General features: G+C 43.8%; 1 long non-coding RNA gene across 1 annotated transcript; it reads right to left on the minus strand.

Moving 5' to 3' along the window:
• Positions 1-93: 93 nt before the first annotated feature.
• LOC121824106 (uncharacterized) lies at positions 94-27,091 on the minus strand. The gene is made up of 3 exons (XR_006065900.2): positions 26,800-27,091; positions 25,958-26,119; positions 94-1,113 (listed from the first exon to the last, which is right to left on the minus strand). It is a non-coding gene; the product is annotated as an uncharacterized LOC121824106 (long non-coding RNA).
• Positions 27,092-27,439: the final 348 nt, after the last annotated feature.

A 27,439-nucleotide genomic window follows, 5' to 3' on the forward strand; every position in this document is an offset into this window, starting at 1 on the left:
TACATAGTGACATCCAGTCTCAATAAACAATACAAAATGCATCGGCAAAACCAATTTGCGGGGTGGTGGTGGTGGTGGTGGTGGTGGTGGTGGTGGTGGTGGTGGTGTTATTTTTAGCTTACAGTTCCAGGTTACAGTCCATCATTGTGGGGAAGTCACAGCATCCAGGAGCTTAAGAGAACTGATTGAAACCCACCCACAGCCAGGACAGGACAAGGAATCAATTCATGTATGCAGTGTCCAGCCACCTCTCTTCTTTTTATTTAGTTAGTCCTGGACCTGCACACGAAATAGTACTGTCCACATTCAGGGTAGCTCTCCTTCCCTCAGTTAACTCAAGTAAGAAAATCCTTCACAGGCATTGTCCACAGGTCCACCTAATCTACACAGTCTCTCACTGAGACTCTTTCTCAGAAGAGTCTACACTGTGTCAAGTTGACAAAGTCAACCATCACAGCAGTTAACATTTACAGTCATTTGATTGCAGCCAACACTTCTCCTTGATGGTGGGGATAGGCCCGTTTAATAGGTTGCAGGTATTAAGAGCAAAAATCCTACCTTAAGACTACAGCATTAGCTGGTTGGTGGTGGCACACATCTTTAATCCCAGCACTCAGGACGCAGAGGCAGGCGGATCTCTGTGAGTGTGAGGCCAGCTGATTTACAGAGTGAGTTCCAGGACAGCCAAAGCTACACAGAGAAATCCTGCTTCAAACAACAACAACAACAAAAACAAAAAACAAAAACACAGCATTCATTTCTTGATTCAAACCTAGCTCCCCACTTAAAAAATTTTCATACATATTTGACTCGTAGCCATTAAATCAATCCATTTGTGGTAGTTTGAATGAGCATGGCCCCCCATAGGCTTGTATGTTTGAATGTTTGGTCCCCATTAGTCAAACTGTTTAGGAAGAATTAGGAGGCGTGGCACTGTCGGAGAAGGTATGTCATTGGGGGTAAGTTTTGAGATTTCAAAAATCCACACCAGGCCCAATCTTGCTTGGTCAATCTTCCTCTTGCCTGTGGATCAGGATCATGGCTCCAGGGCCACGCTGGCCTGTCTGCCACCATGCTCCTCACCATGACGATCATGGGACTAACCCTCTGAAACTGTAAGCAAACCTCCAATTAAATGCTTCCTTTTATAAGTTGTTTCAGTCATGGCATTTCATCACAACAATAGAACAGTAACTAAGATACCAGATAGTCTTAGTCAACTTGACAAGAGCTAGAGTTATCTGAGAGGAGAGAACCTAGATTGAGAAAATGCCTCCATAAGATACAGCTATAAGGCATTTCCTTAGTGACTGAAGGGAGAGGGCCCAGCCCATTGTGGGTGGTGGTCCTGGGTTCTATAAGAAAGCAGGCTGAATAAGCCATGGGGAGCAAGCCAGAGAGCAGCATCCATCCATGGTCTCTGCATCAGCTCCTGCCTCTAAGTTCCTGTCTGACTTCCTTCGATGATGAACAGTGCTGTGGAAGTGTAAGCCAAATTAACTGTTTCTTCCCCAGCTTGCCTTTTGGTCATGGTGCTTCATTGTAGCAATAGTAACCCTAACTAAGTCACCATTTAAACACCAAATCGATTGACTCAACCTTAGGAGACCCCTATATTATACTATAAGGACCCTAAGCATTGACCCTAAATCAAGACAATTAGCAGTGGTATTTTAAGACAGGAGCTCATGTTTATCACCAAGCCTACCTGCTTGCCTTCCCCATTTCACAGTGCCAGGTGGATTGTTTGCTTTGCTTTTATTTGCATTTTTGTTATTTGTGTATTCATTTTTATTTAATGCGTGTTATGCTCATGTGTGCATGTGTGTGGAGGCCAGAGGTCAACCTCAGCTTTCACTCATCAGGCACTGTCCATCTTGTTCTTTGATACAGGCTCTCAGATTTGGCCTGGAGTTTGACAGTTAGGGTAGGCTAGCTGGCCAGTGGGCAGCCCCCAGGAACCCATTCATCTCTCCCTCCCCAGTGCTGGGTTTAGAAGCTCACATCACCACTCCTTCCTGGCCTTCCTTTTTCATCTGATTTTGATGTATGCACACATGTTCATGAGTGTGAGTACAGGTGCGTGTATGCCATGGCACATGGACGGAAGTCAGAAGACAATCCCGGGTGTTCATCTTGCTTTCCACCTTGTTGGACCTAGACGAGGTCTCTCTCCTTCATCTAGGGAGAGCACCTACGCAAACAGTGATCTCCACCACCACGTGGATGGTTCTCCTCTTAACCCAGCATGCTGTGCTTGCCTGAGTCTTCACTTAGGACCTTCATCTCTTTCAAAGAACTGAGAAACGAGGGTTGGGGATTTAGCTCACAGTAGAGTGCTTGCCTAGCAAGTGCAAGGCCCTTGGAATTTCAACGGGATTTTCCAAGCTATAGACACAAATTCCATTTTACCCTTAAAACAATAACTTAAGCCAGTATGGTCAATCACCCTGATGAAACATGCACAAGGACTCAGTGTGGGAGTTCAAGGTTACTTGTCTGGAATCATGGCATTTGTAGCTCCGATCAGAGATCTCTGGAAGGACAATGCCTGGAGAGTAGGCACTGAGTCCCTAACAGTTGTCCGTTAGTAGATCCCAGAATGCTTCCTGGCCTTAAATCTTTACAGCAGGATGGCAATTGAGAAATGAAGAACAACAGAATTTGGTGAAGGGGCATTCACAGAGGCCGGGGCTGGGGAGAGGCTGCAATACCATGTGAGGTTCCCGGTGTCCCCAGAGTACATTTTGTAATCCCCTGGCCTGTCCCTCAGCCGGACACATGCTCTGTGCTCTTGCCAAGTTGCATAAGGAGAGATTTCAGGGCTTTGAAAATGTGCTTTTACCATGAGGACGCTGTTTACTGTGGCAAAGACATCAGGTCACTCTGTCTGGACTTAGGGCCTAAGGAAGTGCCAGTTATGTCCCCATGTTCTGTCTGTCTGTCCCTTTCTTTCCTTCCACCTTCCTTCCCTCCCTCCCTTCTTCATCCCCTTCTTTCTCTCTCTCTCTCTCTCTCTCTCTCTCTCTCTCTCTCTCTCTCTCTCTCTCTCCCCCTTTCTTTCTCTCTTTCTTAAACTCCTTTTTATATGTAAGGGTGTCTTGCCTGCATGCATGCCTGTGCACGATGTCCCTGCCTAGGCTCACTCGGGAGGCCAAAAGAGGAACTTGAGTTACAGATGGTTGTGAGCCACCATGTGGGTGCTAAAAATCAAACTCGGGTCCTCTGGAAGAGTAACCAAGGCCCTCGGTTACTGATCCATGTCTCCAGTGCCCATATATCTGGTCTTTCTCAGTGGTCTGGGTTTGTAGCAAGTTGCAGAGCACTCCAGGTTGTTAGAGCATGCATGGCAGTGGGGAAGAACTTGGATGGTGATGGCTGCAGAGACAGTTAAGAGTTCCAGCCCCCACATGACAGTTTGTAAATACCTGTAACTCTCATTCCACGGGATCTGGTGACCTCTTCAGGCCTTCACGGGCTTTGCCCACACTTGGTACACATACCTCATGAAGACACACACAAACTCATACATTTAAAAAAGTGAAGTATTTTTTAAAATATAGAAAGAATCCATGTAGAGGACTATTGGGGCTCACACATCCAAAAGTACATCATCAATGATGAAGTAGATGACGTGTTTTCTGAGCTCTGTCTCCTTCTAGCTATCATGGCTCCACCAGCCTTATTTACTGATAACCCAGGAACAATATGCCAAACACATTCAGAGTGCAGCCTGTGGACTGGAGGCATTATCTGGGACCTGGTAAGAAATGCCTTCTCAGACCCCAACCCACATCTACTAAGTCAGACCCTCGGAGATTGGTCCAGGAACGTGTGTTTTAATAAGCCTTCCAGATGATTCTGAGGCACATCTCTGAGTGGAAATGATGTCACTGTGTCACTGGGGAGCAGCAGTCTGATGAGGGTGTTTATGAAATGGCTAGAGCCCCACAGGAAGGGAGTCAGACCAAGGATGGGCAAACAGTGCCTTTCTCCAGCTTGCTTGCTTGCACTAGACCCATGCCAAAGAGTTGGCAAAACATTACACACCTCCACTGTGACTAACTGTTTTGAAATAGTAGGCAAGAGGAGAGGTTGAGTAGTTCAGAGAATTAAGGCAGAACACGTTGTTTTGAGAGTCTGAACCCTTTTCCCGGCTCTCCCATTATCTTCCTATAAACATTTTGAGAGCTCAAACTGGGTCTTATTCATGCCTTTGACTCAGGAACTTCCTCATTACAGTTGCTTCATGACTATTTGAAAGGTGAATGAGTGAAATCATGTTTTGTTTTGTTTTTTTGTTAGTTTGTTTTTTGCTTTTTGTTTTTTGTTTTTTTGAGACAGGGTTTCTCTGTGTAGCTTTGCGCCTTCCCTGGAACTCAAATGGTAGCCCAGGCTGGCCTCGAACTCACAGAGATCCGCCTGGCTCTGCTTTCCAAGTGCTGGGATTAAAGGCATGCACCACCAACGCCCGGCTAAATCATGGTTTTTGTTTTACTTCTGTGGATTGAGTTGTTCTGGGGACAACGCATTTCCTTGAGAATACGGGTTGTTGGCAGGTTCCAGCTCCATGCAGTTGTCAGGCCAAGGTGCCCACTGCCCTGTCAGTTATGAGCTGAGGGCCTTACATAGGCTGCAGAGGTGTGTTTTGACTCATGACCACTTTCTTCTGCCTTTATGGCCAGCATGAGTTCCTCTAGAGTATGAATCTCTCCTTTCTCCCTGCCCCCCCCTCCCAGCTGAGGACCAAACCCAGGGCCTTGCGCTTACTAGGCAAGCGCTCTACCACTGAGCTAAATCCCCAACCCCGAATGTCTCCTTTCTTATCTTGCTGTGCCTCTTGCCTGACTCTTTCTCTTCTTCCACTGTTAAAGGCTCACTCGGGTAAATAAGAATTTGCCAGAAAATCCAGAGATTTTCTGCATAAAATATCAAAGTTCAGAATCTTGGTCCCATTTGTGAAGTCCCTTCTTCCAAATATGGTAGATAGTCACACATTACGCAGACCTGGACATTTGTATTATTCAGGAGCCACTATTCTGCTGTCTATAAAGTGTCCTAAAAATATTGACTATGTTCCTCTCCCCCTAATAAACTCTTATAGTGGGGGAAAAAGCTCACTGAATACTAGAAATTGGATGGGGAACAGATATGATGCTCTTGTGGAAGTCATCAGCACGGGTTGTCAACAGCCAATATTAAGTCTTTGAGAGATGATGATTCAAAGAAATCAGTCTGTATCCCTCTGCTATAGCCTCTTGTACAACTCCGCCCTCCCTTATCCATGCACTTCCCAACGGCTCGTCCTTGCACTCTCCTTTGCCTGCCTTCTAATCAAACTATGACATGAATAGTTGATAATTATGGATTGCTTTACTACACCCTGAATACCTTCACACCAACCAACAGGAAGCAATCACATCATCTCAATTAAGTATTTGTATTGTTTTAGAGGGAAGAGATATTGTTCTTTTAAGGTCTTTAAACTCAGGGGCATTCAAAGAACGTATCTGGGGTAGTAAACACCGAGACTTAGCTTTCACAAGGCCTGCCTGCCTCAGGGTGATGCTTCAGCTCTCTCCATCCCAAGAAACGAACAGTGAACTTGATGCAGGCTTACGTATCACTAGCTTAGAGGACAATACCAATGGTGGAAATCAAGGCACCCTGGGTTAGGCTGGTCAAGAACTTGACACGGCCACAATCACGCAGCGTAGCATGAATCTTAAAAGTTCTTATTAATAAAATCAAACCTGAGGCCAGTTATTTGGGGTGAACACTGGGAGATCAGAGAGACAGAACAAGCCACAGCTTCCTCACCTCACTAGTTCCTCAGCTGATCCTGTTTCCTCAGACTGGAGGCCTCTGAGTCCTCATCCAGAATGAATCTCAGCTGAACTGCTGCTCGAAAACCTGAAAGCTTAACCAGCCAAATGCTTAACCAGCCAAGTGCTACTAGTTTCTGGTCTTTACGCCTTATATATCTTTTTGTTTTTGCCATCACTCCTTGGGATTAAAGGCTCACTTCTTGGGATTAAAGGTGTGTGTCACCACGCCTGGCTGTTTCCAATGTGGCCTTGAACTCACAGAGATCCAGAGGGATTTCTACCCCTGGAATGCTAGGATTAAAGGTGTGAGTGCCACCATTTTCTAGCCTTTGTATCTGGTGTTCTGTCTCTGACCCCAAATAAATTTATTAGGGTGCACAATATTTTGGGGAACACAATACCACCACAACTCTGAAAACATTAATTGATAAAGCTCAGCAGAGGAGCTCAGCAGAAGCGTGGGACAGAATTCTTTTGCATCCTTTCAAGCCAGAAAAATAAAAATAAGATGTATTCACTAGCTAGAAAGAGGGCTTGGGGGAGAAATTAGTCATTGCTATAGCCACAGTGTTTGAGCAGTTTCTTAATTGAAATTCCATTGGTACCACGTTGTTTTAGAAGTGATCCTAAGGTGCTCTCCACATGAGGACCCTTGTGAGCCACTGTATTATGAGTTCTGCTCTCCCTTTGAAGAGTTAGCCATTTCTTACCCAGTTTTATTAACTAGTGGTCAGTGGTTTATTATTAGCACAAAGACAGTAAATATTTGGTTATTTGCTGGTGTCATTCTAAGTGCAGAGGTGAAAAGAAGGAATTGTGAGTTTGGCCACAGACTGAAATATACCGGCATCCACCATACCACAACATAAGCCAAGCCCCACGCTCATATTACCTTCATCCTGAACAAGATCTTAATGAAGAAACGCCCAGGCTTTCATTCTAAATGACATCTTTGTCTGGAGGCCTAGGCTGATGTCCAAGGAATTAATTTGAAGCAACTGCTCCATACAAGGCAGGGCAACCCTCTTCTTTTTTGCTCCCAGAGATCTTAGCTGTATCCTGTTCCATCCATAAAAAGGAACCGTGTTCCAGGGGGAACAGAGACCATTTGCCCCATTCCCACCAGCCTGTAGAAAGAAGAGCAGTCACATCTAACTGCTCAATGAGTTACAGTCTTACTGAAGCCATAAGTAAATATTATCATGGTCTCTAATACCACGGTTGCATTTGCTGCTTCCGGCTAGGGTGACTGACTGCACACACAGTTTACTTTTATTGCAGTAGCTGGCACAACCCTGTAGTTGACATACAATGGGCGGAGTGGATTATAGCTTCTCCTTCCAACCAACTGCCTGCCGAGACACCAAGCAGACAAAGGTTGCCATTGGACCTGGTGTTTTTGTGACACCCCCCCCCCAGCTTTGTCCTTCTCTTGTCTAGAATGTGCTTTTTCACCTTCTGTGTGTGGCCCTCGAATGTCTGCTTTCTAACCCTTAATCTTCCTGGCCTGATTTCTCCATTCTGAACTCGACTTTCAGGTAAGTAGATGAGGACCCGGCTGCAAGGTCTTCATCTTACACATCTCTGTACTTCCAAAGGCCAGCTCATCGTCTGTGCCATATTAATAAATAACACTACAGATGACGTCAATGATAATGGCATACACTGATATGCAAATGCTACTCACACGAGCTACATACATTAACTCATGTCATGAAAGCTATAAAATAGGCACTATTATTATATTTGTTCTATAGAGAGGGGAATCTGTTGGGTTAATGAATGAAGTAATGTGAAACTTCTGCATGATTTATATGGACAGCTGGGAAGCTGTCCCTCACTTCAGAAGAGTGAATCCCACAGTGGAACTTGTGGTTTGTAGACTGTCCAAGAAGCAGCTGGAAGGATCCTAAGCTCTGTGGCTGACCATGAAGTAACAAGAAGCCATAGGAGGTGCCCACGAGGCGAGCATCTGAGGGTAGGGGCTCTCGGTCCTGCATCTATGAAACTGTAGTCCACCATCAAACTCAGGGAGCCTGGAGGTTGACACTGCTCCAGTCCAGCCTCTAGGTGGGAGTGCAGTTTGGCTGGCATTTAGAGTAGAGTGATATATATATATTGACTTGGCTGTCAAGAGGATTTGCTTCTTTCCAAAAGACCCAGGTTCAATTCCCAGAACCTACACAGTGGCTCATAGCTGTCCAGAACCCCAGTGCCAGGGGGATCTGACACCCTCTTCTGGCCTCTGTAGACTCCAGGCACAAAAATGCTGCACAAATACACATGGAGACAAAACACCTATACACATAAAATTGAATTAAAATTAAAAATAAAGAGCCATGTAAACATCATAGGTAGGTGGTGCATGGAGCCCCTCGTACTGACTGTTCCTCCCATGGATCCAGGACCTGAGGCCATGGGACAGAGACAGGGAGGAGCAAGGACATAAGGACTTGAGCACAGTAGATTTCGAGGATATGAGTTTGCCATTGATTCATAAACAAATAGAAACAGCATAGTGCCTGAGCAAAAATAGCTACCTGGCAAGTAAGTTGGGCATTTAAAATATTGGTTGTTGTTACACCCATGTGCAAGCTTGGGTGAAGCACAGGCACACTTGCCTGGCTCCACTTCCTCTAATCTGCATTGTTATAAGAAACACGTCAATGGGAAAGAGAATACTGGGCTTTCCTGTCACAGTCCTCCAAGATGCATGAGGACAGTAGAAACCACAGCTTAGAAGTGGACTCTTTTCAGTAGAATTTCCAAATTCCTAGTGTACAGAAGCTTCAAAGCAAGAAAAAGGACCTATTTATAGGCTAAGGTTTCACCAAAATGTATGCATCGAAACATAATATATAACTAAGAGGGTTTCAGCCAGAACATTCCTTAAGATGAAGGTGTTTACTCTAAAAAGAAACAGTGACCACAAACACCCAAACCCAAAATCTCAGTGAATGATCACTGTAGCCTTTCTGTCCACAGCTGAGCTGCTGTTTGAGCTGGAGGTTTCTAGAAGCTTCTAGCACATTCCACTTGCATCACTGTGCTCACAGCTCACAGGCAGCTCTGCAGACTGACTGACTGGGCATCTGGAGGCTTTGTCTTGTTCCTTTGCTCCTGTATCTGTCTCCTAGCTGGCTGTGGGTCATGCTACTGTTTCCAACGCTTACCTATTCTTTCTTGGATGAAGTAGTTAAAGAGAAGTTCCCACAAACACTTGTTCGGCTCCCATAGTTTGTTTGAACCATTGTTTGGTCTTAAATGGGAAGCTAAAAGACACTCAGGACCTCTAACACTGCATTATTTGGTCAATATATGTGAAATATATATATATATGTATATATATATATATAAAATACTTGTTTGAATATAAACATATATATGAATGCATGCACACACACACAAATACATATATTATAGACTAACTCACTGACAGTCAGAATTCCTAGAACTGTGGAGAAGACGTGAGGTTTCCCCCTCTTCTCCATCTGGGAAACAGTTGAAATTCCAGCTGGCTGACTTCTTTGGCTGTATCAGCAGCAGAAAAACTACACTATCAACTCAGTAGACATGCGTGTCTATGGATGTGAGTGGGAGACCAGGACTGTGGCGGGTGCCCAGAGATGTACAGAGTGGTGGGATGATGTCTCTGAAGCTCTCTGTCTTTCCCACTTCCCCACTGGTGTGTGGCTACGATAGTCTCCTCTTAATTCTGGTTTTAATTTCTATGGTTTTATTTACTCTGTAGTCTACAGTAGCCTGAAAATATTAAACCAAAAGTTCCCAAAGGAAACATGTCATAGATTTTAGGTGGGAGCCTTTAGTCCCTGCAGGATGATTACAAGGAAGGTTGGGAGATGATAAAGAAGCAAGAACACGAAGATTCTAAGGTTTTCTCTGAGAGTAGGTACTATCTGTATGATATTAGACAAGCCTGGCTTTCTCAAACACATTAAGTTGTGAGTGACTTTGAGTGGCATTTGTAGATGGAGAATAAATCTTCCCTTCCTTGCTTTTTTTCATTTAGGGAAGGCTGACTCTACATTAACTCTCCAGGAGTGCTGTAACAGGACCACACACTGGGTGACTTAACAGCAGAAAGGTTTTCTTTTCTTACAGTTCTGGAAGGTAGAAGTCTTGTTGGCTTCCCCACTGCGGCTTGTAGATGGCTGTCTTCTCTATGAGAGTCTAGCCTAATCATCTTAGGTCTTTCTGTGAGAGTCTATCCTAATCACCTTAGAACTGCTGTGTCTGATTAGGACTCATCTCCTTTCAGTCACCTCTTAAATTGTACCACTGGGGAAAATGATACTCTACTTGCTTTTTTATTAAAGAAAATGGTAAGTGAATACTGTGAGCACGGTGGTATGTGACAAATTGCACTGGCAAGCTTCAAATGACCAAAAGGAACTTTGATCTCATTTCACTTAATTCTTCAAGCAAACCTATGGGGATACATTGTCATGAAGACATTTGAATCTCTCTGTCATTTGAGCTCTCCCATCTAGTTATTTTCAGAGCCGGGGTTCACCTGTCAGTATGTTTGACAACAAAGTATCTTTAACTACTAGGAAGCATCATTGTGCAATAGGCCACAGTAGCTTTGTGAGTCAGTGAAGGGAACTTTTAAGAGGAAATACCCAAGAGGCTAGAGAGATGGATCAGTGGTTTCAAGCACTAGGTCCTGTTCCCAGCACCCACAGGGTGCCTCACAACAGTCTGTAACTCTAGTTCCAGGGGAATCTAATGCCCTTTTCCAGCTGCCGTGGCCATGCACACATGGTGGACTTAACCGACATGCAGGCATGATAAATAAATGCAAATAAAAAATTTAAATAAAGTTAAATTTAAAAATAGGAAGAAAGAAAACACTTGAGCTATGGGGAAAAGGGCTAGCACAGGTTCAGAGTTGATTGGTGTGTGACTACAGTAGTCTCCTCTGAATTCCGCTCTTAATTTCTATGGTTTTATTTACTCACTGGCCTGTAGTAGCCTGAAAATACTAAATCAAAAGTTCCCGAAGGAGAAAGATCATACTCTTTAAACTGTATATTGCTCCGAGTTGTGGGATACAGTCTTGCACTGCCCTCTCCCTTTGCCCAGGATCTCGATTGTGTCCACTGTGTCCATGTGATATGCATGGCTCACCCTTTACTCACTGGGTAGCCAATCTGGCTTCCAGATCACTGGGGCTGCCCTTCGTAGCACTGACGTTTAGGCAGCCTTTAGTGTACTTCATGGCTCCGAAGTGTGAGAGAAATGATCCCGACAGCTTGGGTGTGGCAAAGAGAAGGCAGAAAGCGCTTACTGTGAGTGAAAGTGTGAACTCTCCACTGGTGAGGGAGGAAGAACCCCATGTTGGGACTAAGCTCTACCCTAAGAATGACCTTTGCTGTCACATTTCAAACCACCAAAGCTACAGCCACAGGACACAGCCCTTGTCTGTACACACAGGGAAAAGCACACAGCATGGAAAGGGTTCTGTACTGCCCACAGCTCCACTTACACCTAGGATGTTAGAATGTAAGTCTGTGTGCAATTGGAGCTCTACAGAAATAATTGTTTTTGTAAGTCGGATGTCACTGAGTATCCTCCAACTGGTAAACCTGGACAACTGACGAAGACATCCTTTCCCAGTGAAGGAAAGGGAAAATTAAACAAAACAGGCCAACGCCCACCCATCCTGGAGATGGACAAAAATCCTTGAGATCACTGTGACTTTTCTACAACAAAATGTGCTGGTCTAATGTCAATATTACTGAGTTAGCTTATGAAGGAACATTGTGCTACAATAATTTTAAGATATGAGACTTAAATTGTTTGAAAATTATATTTATGTAGGTGTGCGTGTGTGTGTGTGTGTGTGTGTGTGTGTGTGTGTGTGTGTGTCAGAGAACAGCTTGTAGGAGTTGTTGTAGGAGTTGATTCTCTCCTTTGGTCCCAGGAAGCAAACTCAGGTCAAGTACCTTTACCTGCTGAGCCGTCTTCTCAGCCCCTGAGGTTTGGGACTTTGAAGAATAAGGCAGGGGCCGCTCTTACAGCCTGTTTCTGCGGGTATGAGTTTGTTGGTGTTGGCAATGATCTCAGGTGACTTTCCAGAAATGTCATTGCAGTCTTTTAAGGACTGTCAAGGATAACTGTCAAGACACAAACTAAAACTGTGACAGGTCCTGTAAGAGGCACCCAGACCTGAGCACACCGGACTCCGTGACGGAGGTACCATTGAGGCTGTAAAACTTAGCACACAGACCGAGCAGTGATGGCACATGCCTTTAGTCTCAGCACATATGAGGCAGAGGCAGGTGGTTTTCTGAGTCTGAGGTCAGTCTGGTCTACAAAACGAGTTCCAGGACAGCCAGGGCATTTACGAAGAAACCCTGTCTAGAAAAACCAAACCAAACAACCAAATCGGCACGTAGACAGAACCACCTGCCAAAATGAAAACAAATACCTAAGTCCATAGTTCTGGGAAAGTCTCTAAATGTACCAGCCTTGCTTTTTGGCTTATGTGGTTCTGCTTCTGGCTAATTGTTCTTGGTAACTGAGGTGTGTCAGCCCAGGATACGACTATCCTGAGAAAGGCTCGGGGGGTACACTGGGATCCCAAATACCCAGTGTAGTCACTAGACAGATCATAAAGACTTCCTATTGACTTAAACCAGTGTCGGGGTAGTCTTCTCTGGTGGATATCCCACAGCAGGCCCCAAATCCACCCCCTCCTGCTTTCTACAGACATACTATAGACTTCTCCAGTATAAGCCATCACTTAAGAACTTATACTTCCTATCTGACAGCTAACCACATGGGTCTGAAGAATTGCATGGCATGCCCAGTATTAGGACAACAGCAGGCGTCCTATGCTTCTGTCTCTCTTTGGTTGTCTCTAGAGACCTTCATCCATGAAGCATTCATGGAAGTCTAGATTGGGCTAGCAAGCACAAGTTTCTCTATTCCATACCACCTCCAATCTTGGAATTTTGGGAGATCTCCTCTCACTTCTGCTGAATTCAGGAAAGCGACACACACACACACACACACACACACACACACACACACACACACACACATATACAATGTTGCCTGAAGCTCTGCTGTTTTGTTCTGGGAGTATCCCTCCCCCTCCTCATCTGTGAAGGGCCCCTGCTGTGGCTCTAGTGTGTCTGGAAACTTAAACCCCTAATGCAACAGTGCTGAGGGGTGAGGGTGCTTTTAAAGAGGTGATCTGGCCATGAGGACACTGCCCTCCTTTCCAGATAAATATGTTATCACAAGAGTAGGTTAGTTGTCATAGAAGTGGTTTTCCGGTTGTCTTAAAAGGATGAGCCTGGTCCTCTTCCTCTCTTTTGTTTCAAAGCTCTCTGCCTTTCTGCTGGTTGCTATGGGTAACACAAAAAGCCCTCACCAGATCTTTGTATCTAGGTACTGAATTTTTTTCAGTTCAGTTCAGAAGGCCAGAATGCTGATAGAGATGGAGACACTGAATGGAGGAAACAGAGGGAGACAGAGACTCTATTGGGAACTGGACCAGAAGTCTTGTATTTTTTTCAATACCTAGAATTGTGGAAATACATTTTCTTTATAAATGACTTGATCTTTGACAACACAAAAAAGGACCAAGATACTGTGATGATTAATATTTAGTGTTAACTTGACTAGATTTGGAGTCACCTAGGGGACATACTTCTGATAGGTCCACCAGGGGCTTCCAGAGAGATTTAACTAGTGAGGGAAGACCACCCTGAATGTGGACAGCATCGTCTTGTAGGCTAGGATCCTGAACTGAATAAAAGGAGAAGAAGAAGACATGTGAGGACCAATGTCCATCGCTCTGCTTCCTGACTGTGGATGAACTGTGACCAGCTGCCTCAGCCACAGGGAGACCTTACCTTGCCACTGTGTCTTTCCTGCCGTGATGGACTGTGCTCTCCAACCATAAGCCAAAGCAAACGCTTCCTCCCTCAGTCTGCTCTTGTCAGGCATTTTGTCACAGCAACAAGAAAAGTCGCTGGTAGAGAAAACTGGTGCTGAGAGATGGGGTGGCTCCTGTGAGAAACCTGCGCATGCGGCTCTGAGAGCATCTGAGCTGGTGTGAGGGAGGAATGTGGAATAGTTTGGAGCTTCGGGCTGTAGCATGTGGTGGGAGTTCAGAAGGCCAGAATGCTGATAGGAATGGAGACACTAGATGGGGGAGGCAGAGGGAAACCGATACTCTATTGGGAATTGGACCAGAAGTCTTGTATGTTATATTCTGGGGCCCCAAAATGGAGTTACTTTCTGTCCATGTCCTTATAATTGAATGGGACTGAATTCAAAAGTAACGAACTAAGTTGTTTGGCAGAAGAAATTTCAAGACAGCATAACATTCAGGCTCTGGCCTGGTTACTGATCAGTGTATTTATTGAGATTTATAATGATAATTCAAAGCACAAAGACATGGGAAATGTACAGATTGGTTAAGAAAGGAGTGGGAGCAAGCTTCAAGACTCCAACAGAGTGAGTGCATAGGGAGCAGCTACAATTGTTGAAAAGATTAGTCTATTGAAGAGACACCAAATGGTTCTCCATAGGACAGTAGGAAAGATTGCCCGACCCACCCAATGAAGGCTCCAACTTGTGAAAACGTAAATGCTGTGGAAGGAGAGAGCCTTCCCGGGACCACTGCCGATGGGGGGGGGGGTTCCCTTTCAAAACAACAGCCTAGGGGAGTGTTTCCCCGGGTTCAGCTGATAGGATGCACAGAGGCCATGGCAGCTATGGCGGAAGGGCTCGGACCCGCCTAGAGCGGGTAGAACTCGACCGCATTGCCTGCCTTGTCCGGGTTTGGCAGGCATGCAAAATGCAAGGGTGAGGGGACCAGGAGGTTGCAGGAAACTCCAAAGTATGGGAGGGTCAGATTCTTTGTGAGCTAGCCCTGAAGGTCAAAGCCTTCAGGTTACAATGGGTGACCCCAGGAGGATGGAGAGCTAGGGCTATGGGAGAGCCAATGAAATATGCAAGCACAGAGCAGAGCTTGTCTGAGAAAGAGATCACAAGCACCAGAGATGGCAGAACTGGGCGAGCGGGGCGAGCGGGGCGAGCGGGGCGAGCGGGGTTGTTTAAACCCAGCTGTTGCCGCCGCCGCCAAGGGCCTCGATGCCAGTAATGGAGCTGCAGGATTCAGGGTTTGCCCTGCTGCATTTTAAAGTCGTAATTTGACTTGATCTTTCCCTGACATGCCTCTATTCCTCCTTTTGGAAAAGGGGGGATGAACATTTCTGCCATTTTATATATATTAGAAGTATGTACATTTTTTTAAACTTAGGGGAGCTCACGGCTTAGAAACTGCTAGAATGTCATGACTCTGCATTTGGTATTTTATTCATTTGTTTTTTGTTGGTGAAACTAAGAGAATCTGATTGAGCAGTGACTGCAATAGAAACGCTATGGGGAGGGGGGGCGGGCTGGAGAGATGGCTCAGCGGTTAGGAGCACTGGCTGCTCTTCCAGAGGTCCTGAGTTCAATTCCCAGCAACCACATGGTGGCTCACAACCATCTATAATGAGATCTAGTGCCATCTTCTGGCCTGCAGGCAAACACACAGCCAGAATACTATATACACAATAAATAAATAAATATTTAAAAAAAAAAAAAAGAAAAGAAAAGAAACGCTCTCAGGATTCTGGAATTCTCGGTTCATGGTAAGTTTGCTCTGGGACTGCATTTAAATCTCTCAGTTCTCAACACTGACATTGCTCTGCACTTACACTTTTGAACAAAATTGGAATGGTAGGACCTTGGAGACTTTTAGAGATGGACTAAATTCATTTCGAGGACCAGGGGTAACATGTTATGGTGTAAAAGTGAGATGCTTGGGAGCTAGAGAGACGGTTCAACAGTTAAGAGTACTTGCTGCTCTTCTAGAGGACCTGAGCTTGGTTTCCAGCACCCATATTGGTTGTCTCACAGCCACTTGTAACAATAGCTACAGGACACTTGTCATACTCTTCTGACTTCTGCAGTACCATTCCAACATGCACATAGCACACACCACCACCACAAACAAAAATAACAATAAGTCTGTTTAAAAAGTGATAGGTTCAGAGGTTGAGTTGAGAAGGGGCAGACTTGTGACAGTCTTAATGTCAACTTGACTGGATTTGGAGACCTACCCCTGGGTGCATCTATGAGGGTATTTCCAGAGGAGTTGAATTAAGTATGAGCAGCATCCCATGAGTTGGGGGTCTTAGAGGGAATAAAAAGGAGAGAAGACTGAAGCCAGCTGTACTCCAGCATTTCATCTCTTTCGATTTCCTGGCTGTAAATTCATCATAACCAGCTGCTTCATGTCCCTGCCACCACAGCTAGAGCACCTCTTGTCATGATACCTTCCTGTGGTGATATTTTAATTGTGTTGAAATGTGATTTTATTTGTATGTTAATAAAGTTTGCCTGGAGATCAGAGGTCATTAGCGGAGAGCCATGAATAGAAGTCAGGTGGTGGTAGCCTTAATCCGATCACATGGTAGGCAGAGTCTCTGTGTGGTCAAGGACACAGGCAAGTGTGGTGACCCTTGAGTATTTATTTATTTATTTATTTATTTATTTATTTATTTATTTATTTATTTATTTATTTGGCTTTTTGAGACAGGGAGGGTTTCTCTGTGTAGCTTTGGAACTCACTTTGTAGACCAGGCTGGCCTCGAAGTCACAAAGATTCACCTGCCTCTGCCTCCCAAGTGCTAGGATTAAAGGCATTTGCCACCACCACCCAGCACCCTTGAGTCTTTAATTCCAGTATCAACAACCATAGAGACCAGGAGGTCTGTATAGACAGGCAGTGATGAGGAAGTCATGTGGCTGGACTTAGAGCCAATGAGAAGGCAGAACAGGAAAGCAATAAAACACAAGACACACAGGAAGAAGGTCTCTCTCTCAGGGGAAGGATGACAGTGAGTGGTAAGCTAAAGGGAGTCATGGCTCTTGCTCTGATCTCTCAGGCTTTAACTCTGTATTTGGCTCTGTGTTTCCTATTTAATAAGACCATTTAGAAATTCATCTACACCTTCCCTACCAGGACAATCTCTACCCTCAAACCATGAGCCAAAAAAACGCCCTTCCTGCCAAGAAAGTTGATTTTGTCACGCACGTATTTTATCTTAGCAAGGAGAAAAAGAAATACTGACAATGTCTAGTCTTTTGGAAAGTACCTATAAGTTCTTAGATCAATATTTCCTTGAGCGTAATTCTCTACCCTGCAGTGTCTTGTTACTGTAATATCTTCAGGAGCAAAGTTTCCCTCACACCAAAGCAGAAATGATTTGAGTTTCTGTGAAAAGCTATTATTCACTCAACCACTATATCCACCAATTTTGCCATAACACACTATTTTAATATCCTGCAGACAATACTGGGTACCACCACATGATCAGATGTGGTCTTTTAGTATTGCTGCAGATTACATGTAATGAAAAAAATATAGCCGGGCGGTGGTGGCACATGTCTTTAATCCCAACACTCAGGAGACAGAGGCAGGTGGATCTCTGTGAGTTCGAGGCCAGCTTGGGCTATAGAGTGAGTTCCAGGACAGGAACCAAAACTACACAAAGAAACCTTGTCTTGAAAAACCAAAAAAAAAAAAAAAAAAAAAAAAAAAAAAAAAAAAAAAAGAAAGAAAGAAGAGAAAAGAAAAGAAAAAGAAAAAAGAAAAGAAAAAAATTTAAAATTAAGTTCTCTTGGCTGATTTTTAACATTTATAAATCTCATAGTAGCTATATATACTTTAAAAATAAAGCATGCCTGTCTGAGATGGTCTATTTCTTTAGTCTATCTAATAAACAGATCTTTTGAAAAAGTCTTCCCAGGAACCTCCATTCCACAGATTGAAAAACAAAATTGTACTATGGGCACCTTGAAGAAAAGACTATGTTTTATTCATCTTTATGTACTCAAGACCTAATCTAGTGCCTAACATGAAGCAAGTGTTTCCTAAGAAGTAGCTATTGGAGAGATGTTTGCTTTTAGCTGAACTTTAATATTCATGGGGTACATTTATCACACACAAGAGTCTGTGCTAAGTACTGCAAGGCTTTGTACTAATCAGCTTCACTCCAATGAGACACCAGACAGGTTATTTTTAAAGTAAAGGAAGGTTTATTTTGGCTCATGCTTTGGAGGTTCAAGTGGAAGATTTGATGCCCCCATGGGTTCGGGGCCCTGGCAGTGGTAACTCATCACAGAAAGAACGTCTGTTGAAGTATTCACATCTCAGGTCTCAGGCCAGTAAACCCAGAGATGGGCTCCAATGACCTAGAAGTCTTCCAGGATGTTCCACCTCTTCTGATGTCAAGGCATTTCTCAAGACCATCAGCCCCAAGAGTGCACCTTTACATAGGGGTCATTTTCAGACCATGGTGTGTATTAACTCAATTAATTATCAAGCAACTAGGAGGTAGATGACTAGGGCTTTATTTCCGTTGTCATACATGCTTTACAGATGGCAAGGCAGACTCGGAGATCTTCAGGAATGTTTTTCAAGGTCACATTGTGGCGTAAAAAGAAAGATCTTATTGTTTTGTATGCCGTTAAATGTAACTTCCTAGATGACAAGGAGGTCTGTGGGTACTGATGACCGGCCACATCAGTAGAACCCTACTTGAACAGCTCCATTTTATATGAGATGGACTGAAACTTTCATAGAGACACTGCTTCCCTTATTCCTAAGCAACCAACAAACCATCTAACAAGCACATATCATAGTTTGTGTCTGCCCACTTCTAATTAGATCTGTTTTGTGCAATAAACGTTCACCTAATCCTTGAATGACTATATGAATGAATGAGGGAGTGAATGAATGTCATTCCTTGAAAACTTTACATAAGCATCAATCATCTTTCTGGCTAGAAGGTTAATGATTATAGTATGAGGCCCCCTCAGTGAAGGGAAAATTATACTAGAGCTTTATTTCCAGTGACAGACAGATTGGAGCTCATCAGTAGAAGAAAGGATAATATAAGACTGAGAGTGGTGGGAGGCAGAGGTCAGCCCAACAGAGACACCCTGAGTCTGCTGAACCCCCAGCTCTGGGGACCACCAATCAAGGTGCTATGGAAGATGCAAAGAGAAACATGGTAAATGCCCTGCCCTGAGGAGCTTGATAATTATAGAAAGGGAAGTCTGTACCTCATCAGTACCCACGTCAAACGTAGCCCGAGCTAAAAATCTAAACAGACAGACTTGAACCAAGATCTCAGGGAACACAGATAGAAGCCATATGGCTTCCAGCTGGAGGGAGCAGGAAGTGCCAACCTCAGAACTGGCTGTGTTTTGATTCAGAGATTAGTAAGGACTTTCTCCACATAGGAGACTCTATGGAGATGTGGGGTGGGGGACAGAGGAGAGCTGACAGTTTGTTCCAGTTGATTAAACACTGGCTATGCTCTGAGGGCTAATCTGTATTTGGTTAGAACATTACTGTAAGTTTTTGAGAAGCAAATGTTATATTCGAACGCCCGGAGGGAGGACTCGGGCTTTGCGTCATCCACGTTGTCTACTGTCTGATTTATCTGCCCTCCACACATTCAGACCACGTGCTATCTGTGTGGGTTTGAGGAGGAGTAACACTCATTAAAGCAGAGAGTGTCCCAAGGCTTACTCGGGTCTAAACTGGAGGTGGGGGGATCGAACGCTGGAGGAGATGGGACGGGAGAGGTAGTGTGGAGGAGGGCTGACATCAGATGCACAAGACAGCACACTACTGCTTTCACTCATCTCTGACTGAAATTCCGCATCTCCTTTCATCTAGACACAGGGGAACTCACAGCAGCAGCAGCTGCTGCATCTGCGACTTTGTCATCACTGAAAACCAGGGACTCTGGGGCTAGAAATATGGCTTGGCAGATGAGAACACTTATTGCTCTTGTGAAGGACCCAGGTTCAGTTCCCAGGGCCCTCATTAGATAGCTCATTAGCAATTGTAATTCTTGTTCCAGGGAATCCAATACCCTCTTCTGGTTTCCATAGGCTCCTGCTTGTATGTGGTTCACACAGACTCATGCTACTACACACATACACATAAAAATAATAATTAAATAGATCTTTTTAAAAAATCCTGTTCCCATTGATTTAACAGGATCACAAAAGGGACCATGTCACAAAATAGGTTAAAAACCCTGTTGAACATAACTTGAGACTACAAGGCATACAGCTTTAAATATTGTCTTTCTAGCTTCATAGTGTAAAATTAATTTCACAAACAAAGGGGAACCACTGACTTCTTTTGCTATTAAGGTAAAACTACACACTGAATATACAAACACTTGAAGTGGAAGCTTCATGAGCTTTCACAAATGTAGCCATCAACACAACCAATCACATACAACCACCAACACAACCAACCACTTACAACCACTAACACAACCAATCACATACAACCACCAACACAACCAACCACATACAATCAATACAACCAACCACATACAACCACTAATACAACCAACCACATACAACCACCAACACAACCAACCACATACAACCACCAACACAACCTACATATCCTGAAGCCAAGCCTGGTAGCACACAGCCATAATCTCACCTAGCACTGAGAGGCAGAAACAAGAGGATTGGAAATTTTAAACTAGCCTAGGCTATGTAATGACACTGAAAGAGGAGAAGAGAAAGAGAAGGTGGGGGAAGGGAGTGGGTAGCAGAAAGTCAAATATGGAAACTGTACATCCTTACATCTTACTACCCTCTTCTCAAAGGATTGATGGGGAATGTCTTTCTGTACACTGCTGCGGACCAGGCAGGACACAGAAAAACTTCTGCTACAAAGGATCCTGCTCACAGCTCAGGGGTACATCAGAACTGCTCTGAGGGATCCAGACCCTCGGTTCCAGTGAAAGAGAACAATTTCTAAGACGATTCATCTCTACGAAGGGATGGCATGTTGAAAATTTGAGACTTAGCTACTGTAGATGTACTTCTAAACTGTCTTATTAAATAAGAAACACAGAGCCAAAAACCTAGAGTTAAATACAGAGTTAAAAACCCAGAGATCGAGCAGCAGCCAAGAGCTAAGACCACCTTATCTTACCACTCGCTGCTGTCCTTCCCCTGAGAGAGAGACCTTCTTCCTGTGTCCTTTTTATTGTCTTTCTGTTCTGCCTTTTCATTGGTTCTAAACCCAACCACATGACTTCCTCATCACTGCCTGTCTATATAGACCTCCAGGTTTCTATGGATCGTACTGAGATTAAAGGTTTGGGTTACCACTTGGCTGTGTCCTTGACCACATAGAGATTCTGCCTGCCATGTGATCGGATTAAGGGCATGTGCCACCACCGCCGGACTTCTGCTAAGTGGCTTGCTCTTAGCTCTGATCTCCAGGCAACTTCATTAACATACAAATAAAATCACATTTCAGCACAAATAAAATATCACCATAAGCTGCAGATGCTGTACAAACAAGTCAAAGACAATCAGTCTTCAAGTATCTACTTATTTACTAAAGGAAGTACTACCATCAAATTGTAACATTTTACTAGCTGAAAGGGGGTGGGATTTGATGATCCATTCTTACTGGCTGATGACAGGAGATAGTGCTAACCACATCACACATGTTTTGATCATAAGCATTTTGCAATGTGTGGTAGTTTGAATAATAATGCCCCCCATAGGCTCGGCTCATGTATTAGAATGCTTAGTCATTAGGGAGTAGAACTACCTGAGAAGGATTAGGAGGTGTGGTCTTGTTGGGGTAGGTGCAACCTTGTTGGAGGAAGTATGTGACTGGGGGTGGGCTTTGAGGTTTCAAAAGCCCAAGCCAGGACCAGTGGCTCTCTCTTCCTGCTGCCTGTGGATCTGGATGTAGAACTCTCAGCTGCTTCTCCAGCACCATGTCTGCCTGCATGCCACCATGCTCTCCATCATAACGATAAAGGACTAAACCTCTGAAACTGTAAGCAAGCCCCAATCAAATGCTTTCTTTTGTAAGAGTTGCTGTGGATATGGTGTCTATTCACAGCAATAGAACACTGACAAACAGACACAACTTAAGCTATGTCTTATTGAAATTTCTGAAAATTATGGACATTCTTTCAATTTGTTTCCATAAAAATGTATTTGTTAGAATATATACTTTGCATAAGAATGTTCAAAAGTAGCTGAGTGGACACCTTTAATCCCATCACTCAGGATGCAGAGGCAGGTAGATCTCTGTAAGTTCCAGGACAGCATGGTCTACAGAGGGCATTTCAAGACAGCCAGAGCTCTACACAGAGAAACTCTGTCTCAAAAAAAAAAAAAAAATAGAGTATGTTTTGGACTGTAGAGATGGCTCAGTGGTGAAGAGCACTAGCTGTTCTTCCAAAGGACCTGGGTTCAAGTCCCAGCACCCACATGGCAGCTCTCAACTCTCTGTAAGCCCAGTGTCAGGGGATCTGATACCCTAACACAGACATAAACGTAGGCGAAACACCAATGCACACGAAATAAAAATAAATAAATTAAAAAAGAATATTCGAAAGCCTGTTATTACATAATAATGACAACAGATACAAGGGATATAATGATATATGTGATTTTTTCAATATAGTCAGACTTCTCACATCTATGTTAACCTATTTTAATATCTTTGATTTGTTGAATGTTGTCTTTAGTCTAACTTATATTATAGTCTCTTTTAATTATTCTAACAATCCTAAAAGTTGTATTAATATGTATTAATTATTATTAATATTATATTAATTATTATTATTATTAATATTATATTATTATTATTAATAGCTGGGTGGTGGTGGTACACGCCTTTAATCCCAGCACCTGGGAGGTAGCGGCAGGTGGATCTTTGTGAGTCTGAGGCCAGTGTAGTGGTCTACAGAGTGAGTTCCAGGATAGGCTCCAAAGCTACACAGAGAAAGCCTGTCTTGAAAAAAACAAACAAACAAAAAAAAAACAAAAACAAAAAAACAAAAAAAGTTGTATTAATGCCTCTATATTTAAAATTTTTTTTATTGTTAGTGGTGTGTGTATGTGTGTGTGCGTGCATGTGTGTGCATTTGCACTGGTGTGCATGTCTTACAGTGTGCCTGTGGTCAGAGCAGCTTTCAATAGGCTTTCCTTCCATGGTGAGTTTTGATACTCGATTTCAGAGCATCAGATATACATGGCAAGCACTTTTGCCCACCTAGTCATGTTACTGGCTACATTCTATGAGAATCGCCCAGATCTGGCTTCTTCCATGATGTATTTCTCAGTATCGTACCTATTACAATTTAATTGTGCTTCAGTATCTCAGTTCACAACACCTGGGTTGAGAGGAACGGATTCTAGTTTTCCAAACACACCTGTGATCACCTTTTCTTTTTAATCTTACTAAGCCAATAGCTTTTCTCCATCAGAGCAAGTCTCTAGAAAATGTAGTAATAATTGCAGGGACGGGCTATAGCATAACTGCCGGTCAGCCTTAGTGCTGAACAGTCAACACACACAACAAGCAAGCCTGTGGGAAATAAAAAGGAAAATTAATTCTGGGCAAGGTAGCACATGCCTTGAATCCCAGGACTCAAGAGGCAGAGGCTAGGGGTGGTGGTGGCGCACAACTTTAATCCCAGCACTCAGGAGGCAGAGGCAGGCAGATCTCTGTGAGTTCGAGGCCAGTCTGGTCTCCAAAGCAAGTTCCAGGAAAGGCTCAAAGCTACACAGAGAAACCCTGTCTTGAAAAACCAATAAATAAATAAAAAGAGGCAGAGGCAATGCATTTCTGTGAGTTCCAAGACAACATACATTTAAATAAACAAACAAGCAAATAAACAAACCAAAAATCAAAACCAAAATCCTGTCTCAAAAAACAAAACAAAAAAGAAAGGAAGAAAGAAACTAAACTGGAAGATGGTCAACGGTCTCTTTAAAACTTTTCTATCCTAACAGGAAGACTGTTGCGGGTGTGGGAAGGGGGAAGGAGTGAAGAGAAACTGGTAAAAGTAGAGGTAAGCGTGATCCAAGTACATTATGTTTGTGAGTGGAACTGTTACAACGAAGTCCTCTACTTCCTCTAAGTACTATGTGCTGATAGAAACATTTGTGTGGGTTGGGGATGTAGTTCAGTTGGTAGAGTGTTTTCCTAGCATGCACAAAACTCTGGAGTAGATTCCCAGTACTGCCTAAACCAGGCAAGGAGGCACATTCCTGTAATCCCAGCATTTGGAAGGTGGAGGCAGGAGGGTCCCAGATCACTTCCTATCACAAAGCTTCCTCTAAGAATTACAATGTCCAGTCCCATGCACTATACAAAACTTCCCTTTGAGTTAAATCATTTTCCTTCTCCTCCTAAGGGCAAGCTTCAAACAGAGCAGTGGTGGCCTTTGCCTCATCTGCCAGCCCCCCTCTCTTTCCATTTAGCTAGACTCCCAGGCTCCTGGGGTTAGAGGGTACAGAAAGTTCTTCCTTGGCTGCTGTCATTCTCCAGGGCTTTGCACACCCCAGCACGGCAGATGTCGAAAGCTGACTCTCCCATGGGACTGGGTTCTTCACAAGTTCCCTGGATGTTGCTCCCGCAGCAACTCTGCTAGAGAAACCAGCTCTCCAACGGTCCCTTTACATGTTGCATTTGGATCTGCCTCATTACCTCCCTTGGCATCTGATAGCGTGTCTCAGAAATTCAGCCAGAGTTTCCATGTCAGCGCCTAAAACATTTCCCATCCCGTGCATCACACACACACATGCTCACTTTAGTGGATGTGAGGACAGAACGGTACTTTCCTCCAGCAACTTAAGCAATAATTACCTCGGGATTGGTTCCTGGACACGCAAGTGCCTTCTAGAAAACATGTGATAGTAGTATTTGCATATAACTTCTGCAGATTGTAGGCTTCAAGGCCCTCCTGGATTACATAGAACACAATAGCAATGCTATGTAAATAGTTGCTGGTATCATATTGTTTCAGGAATAATTGTGAGGCAAAAATCTGTTCATATTCCACAGAGATTTAAATGTATTTTTCAAGTATTTTCCATCTGGTTTGTTAAAAATACACATATGACATAATACTTACAGATACAGATGGCCAATTATCTATAATAAACGTTGCCTGACTTTTGACACAATGTTGAAGACATTGTTATTACTAGTTATTACTGCTCATTTTAAAGTTTTATTTTTATTTCAATTTTAAAATTAATTGTAATACCTGTTCCATAAGCATTCACTCTTTTTTCCCTATCATCCCATATTTTAGTGGTTTTTCAATAAATGTGTAGTTTCAATTCTGTCTGCCCCATCTGTAAAATTGAAATCAATTCTGTCTTTTCCCATTGATAGAAGTTTTTCATAAGAGTTTACCTTGGTTTACATTTTTCTATATAAAAATGGAGAAGAGAGCATAAACATAACTCCCCCTCCCTCCCCCCAAGACAGGGTTTCTCTGTGTAGTTTTGGTGCCTGTCCTGGATCTTTTTTTTTTTTTTTTTTAATTATGTATACAGTGTTCTGTCTGCATATACACCTGCAGGCCAGAAGAGGGCACCAGATCTCACTATAGATGGTTGTGAGCCACCATGTGGTTGCTGGGAATTGAACTCAGGACCTCTGGAAGAACAGCCAGTGCTCTTAACCTATGAGCCATCTCTCCAGCCCAAACATAACTTTCTAATCTGTAGAAGGATTCATTTCAAACAGAGGTGCCATTTCTGGTCAATACCATTCATGCATTTGACGAACTTACTGGAGAATCATTGGAGCCATATATTTTAAATTATAGTAATATTACCTTTTAACCTTCTTAATCCCTTTCCCTGGCTCTCCTATCCCACCTTCAGGATCCTAAGAGGGATTGCCATGACAACTGCATCCCAATTGGCTAGAACAAGGAAGGGAGGGATCTAAGATACACATGAGGTGCTCATTTCCAATGTGCCTAGACGCGCCTTTGCTTGTTTGCATAGCTTTGTTGTTGTTTTGTTGTTGTTGAGACAGGCTCTCACCACATAACTCTGGCTGTCCTGGAACTCACTGTGTGGACTAGGCTGGCTTCCGAACTCACAGAGCTATGCCTGCCTCTGCCTCCTGGATCTGGAATTAAAGGTGTGTACCACCACACCCGGCCCCAGACAAAGCTTTTCACCCCAGGTACCTCACTCATCTTACTCCAGACCTGTTTCTGTGCATTGGGCCTTCATTCCTTCATTCATTTGTTCAATCAACAATTCCCTCGAATACTTTCTGTGGGCCAAACATTTATTCTTGTTGCTAGACATCCAGACAAGGAACAGTGAGATGAAAGGTGCTGGTCTCGGTATTGGGTATCCATCCAGTCCTGTAGAGAAAGAAAAAGCAGAGGAGGGTAAGGAAGTGCCAGAGTAGAATTAGGGGAAATCCTTACTGACAGAGCGACATTTGGACAGAGAATTAAAGGAAGTAGCATGGCTCTGAAGACTTGATGAAGGATTGGTAATTTTATTTGTCACTTGTTTATAATAAAGAGACTTCGGCCGGGCGGTGGTGGCGCACGTCTTTAATCCCAGGACTCGGGAGGCAGAGGCAGGTGGATCTCTGTGAGTTCGAGGCCAGCCTGGGCTACCAAGTGAGTCCCAGGAAAGGCACAAAGCTATGCAGAGAACCCCTGTCTTGAAAAACCAAATAAAATAAAATAAAATAAAATAAAAAAATAAAGAGACTTCACATACATTTCTGACTTCCTGCAACAAGTCCAACGATCAGGCAAAATGAAGCCATGTTCTATATGACAGCGATCACATGGAGCAGAGGGGGCCTGCTTACTAAGTCAGAGCCTTAATATTGGGCAAAGAGGCTCCAGTTTCCCAAGTCTTCATTGCCTGTCTCACTCAATTACATCGCCTGTCTGCCTATCCCTTGTGGACCCGAAAGTTCGAATCCTTGACTGCAACCTGGAGAAAAGACAGATCTCAAATGCCACCACCCGCCTTTCATGCACTGCCTAGGTCTGACGTCCTTGCAGTGCCAACATCTACTCACCCACACTGCTGCCCCTGTGAGCCCCAGCCTGGATCCTGGACTCCAGAGGAACGGTGTTTGCTTAGCCGCTGGAAGCCTGGAGTGACGGGCACCAATGGGATAGATAGTCTCTTGCACCATGATTGATGTTATCAGGACTGGGTTAAGAACTTGCCATCCTAGTCTACGCCCATTGTAACTTTCAACCACACCAACCAAACTATGTTAATTAATAAAGAGATCCTGGGCTAAGCCAGGCATATTTTCTCTCTCAGAAGAATCTCAACACAGCAAGCTATTGCAGGCATCTGAACTCCACCTACCTGCTGGCACACAAAAAGGACAGGAATTTTCCACTTGAGTGAGAAGCCGCCCCGCACTCACAGAGACTCCCCTGAGGAAGATCCGTGTGTGGTAGAGAACACCAGCAAAGAGCCCTCTGTCAGGTGTGTAGACACCACCCCCAACACCAGGAGTTTGTCAGCTGTGGGTTGGCATAGCAACGACCTCATGCTTTCTACACCAGGTAGATTTTTGTTTCTGTAGCTATTTGTCTAAGCCTTAAGAATCTTTTAAACTGAAGCGGGAGAGATGAGGAGTTAAGATTGCTCAACCCCACTGCAGCCGCATGGAACTAGTTTGTTATAAAATAAAAATAGGT

The sequence above is a fragment of the Peromyscus maniculatus genome, chromosome 19 (assembly GCF_049852395.1).
Source record: "Peromyscus maniculatus bairdii isolate BWxNUB_F1_BW_parent chromosome 19, HU_Pman_BW_mat_3.1, whole genome shotgun sequence".
Lineage (NCBI taxonomy): Eukaryota > Metazoa > Chordata > Mammalia > Rodentia > Cricetidae > Peromyscus > Peromyscus maniculatus.